Source organism: Protobothrops mucrosquamatus, unplaced genomic scaffold, assembly GCF_001527695.2.
Source record: "Protobothrops mucrosquamatus isolate PMUCROS unplaced genomic scaffold, P.Mucros_1.0 scaffold484, whole genome shotgun sequence".
Taxonomy (NCBI): domain Eukaryota; kingdom Metazoa; phylum Chordata; class Lepidosauria; order Squamata; family Viperidae; genus Protobothrops; species Protobothrops mucrosquamatus.
Window position 1 is genome coordinate 302,656 of NW_015386804.1, and position 2,385 is coordinate 305,040.

At 68.3% G+C, this 2,385-nt stretch overlaps 1 pseudogene; it reads left to right on the forward strand.

Annotated features, from left to right (window-relative positions):
* Positions 1 to 1,177: 1,177 nt before the first annotated feature.
* Positions 1,178 to 1,762, forward strand: LOC107288129 (annotated as a pseudogene).
* The last annotated feature ends 623 nt before the right edge of the window (positions 1,763 to 2,385 follow it).

Here is a 2,385-nt window from a genome sequence, read left to right on the forward strand (position 1 = left end):
TCAGCCCCCTCCTTCCAACACAACAGCCGAGCGGCTTTAATCGCTCGGCTGTTTGGCTGGAGATCAATACCGGCGTTTTTCTTCCTCACGAGGTGACTAACCGTCGCCATACAAGCCGGCTCCTGCCTCCCTCTTTGGATCTCCGGAGTTGAACCTCCCCTCTCCTGCCTATTCTCCACAGACCCCGCAGCGAAAGGGACGAGCGAATAAAAGCGGCGGCTGCAAATCCTCTCCCGAAGAAGAAGAAGAAGAAGAAGAAGCATCTACTTCCCACCCCTGCGCCGCATCAGACCCGAGGGGGATCCCTCCCCCTCTTTCTCTTTCCGCCCCCCCCCCCCGCCGCCCCACACGCACACACCAGCAGAGCCGCCCGGAGAAGCAGCTTGCCGCCCCGTAGTCTCCCTCCCGCCGGAGCTTCGCTTCTCCGCCTGCTGCTGCTGCTGCTGCTCCGATTGTGCCCACCGGGACTCCGACGCGCTTCCAGGGCCGCCCTTCGGGCAGGGCCGGCGGAGGAGGAGGAGGAGGAGGAGGCGGCAACGGCGCCTGGAAGAGCCCGTCACTCTCGCCGTTCCGTTCCCCTCAGAGTCCCACCGCTCCGGGAGTGGGGAAGGCGCCCGGGAAGGGATGCTGAGCGGGAAGCGAGGAAGAAGGAAGCAGCGGGAAGCCTGAAAGAGCCGGCAGAAATCCGGAGGGGCTCCTGGAAGCGGCCGGGCCGCGCGTCCCTCTCCACCCCTTCGCTTCGGGCTCTGGCCAAGAGAGGCGAGAGTCCCGGGAAGGTCCCGCCTGCCCTGAAGCGCCTCGCCCTCGCCGGCCGGCCGCCCGCTTCGCCCGGCAGGCTCGCAGAGCGGGGCCCCGATCTACCCCACCGCCGCCCTCCCCCCTCTCCAAAGTGTTGGGGCCACGGCGGCCGATCCCCTCCCCTCCCCGCCAGGTGCCCGTCCGCCTCCGCTGCGCCGAGCTTCCCGGCGCCAGGAAACCGGGGCTCCCGCCTTGCGCCCTGCCGCCCGCTCCATGGCGAGGGCAGCACCGGCTGAGTCTCCGCGCCGGGGGAGGCGGCGCCGGCGGGGGAAGCCCGGGGCCCGCTCTCCCCCGCTGCCACTGCCGCTGCTGTGAGGGCTGTAGCGCTGGCGGCGCCCCGGCCGGCGAGGCAGCGGGGCGGCGCGGCGGCGCCGCCAGCATGAAGTCGCTGATCTTGAGCCGCTTCTTGGTGCTGCTGCCCTGGGTGCTGCTGGGGATCCTCATGCTGGACACGGACGGCGGCAACCGGGCGCCCCGTCCGTCCTCGTCCCACCTCGCCCGGCGGCCGCAGCCCGCGCCTCACCAGGAGCTGCCTCGCCGGCGGGAGGCCGAGCAGCCGCCGCCGCCGCCGCCGCAGCCGCAGCAGCAGCAGCTGCCTCTCATCTATGCCATCACGCCGACCTACAGCCGGCCGGTCCAGAAAGCCGAGCTGACGCGGCTGGCCAACACCTTCCGGCAGGTGGCGCACTTGCATTGGATCCTGGTGGAGGACTCGGCGATCGGCACCGAACTGGTCAGCCGCTTCGCCGCGGGGCTCGGCCGAGGGGGCGGCCCGCCCTGCACCCACCTGCACGTGCTGACGCCGCGCAGGTACAAGCGGCCGGGCCAGCCCAGGGCCACGGAGCAGCGCAACGCGGGCTTGGCCTGGATCCGCCAGCGGCACCAGCATCTGCCGGCCCCGCAGCCCGGGGTGCTTTTCTTCGCCGACGACGACAACACCTACAGCCTGGAGCTCTTCGAGGAGGTAACGGAGGAGGGAGAGGCGAGCTTCGCTAAGGATCGGTCCCCGTGGAGCAAGGGAGGCCGCCTTGGCGTGCCCGCGGACCCCCCCCGCCGACTTCAGCGGGGCTCGCTCCGTTAGAGATCCTCGGCGCTGCCTCCCAGCTTTTAGGAGCGTTTCGCTTTTCCGGAAGAAACTCCGCACCGGTCGGGCAAAAACTCTCCTTCGCCCGTCCCTTTGCAGGGCCTTCAAGTTGCCTCTTGGACGAACCGTTCCGCCCCGGCGCTTCCGCGGCTTTGAATCCCTTTTGCAGGCAGCGTGGCCGCGATCCCGCGAGGTTTTTCTCTCGTCCCGCCAGCCCGTTCTCCACCCGGGGCTGCCGGCTCAGACGGCCTGGCCGGCTGGCTTGACCCGTTGGCTTTCCTTAAGCATCCCCTTGGGCTCCCTCCCCTCTGAATCAGATCGGAGGCGTAAAACTTAATTTCAGCGCCAGTGTTGTGACCAGTAAAAACAAGGGATAGATTTCTTTTTATTTTTATTTGCAAAGTATCTACCAAAGGGATCCTTCCTCCCTCCCTCCCTCCTTTCCTCCCTCCTTCCTTCCTCCCTACCTCCCTCCCTCCTTCCCTCCTCCCTCCCTCCTTCCT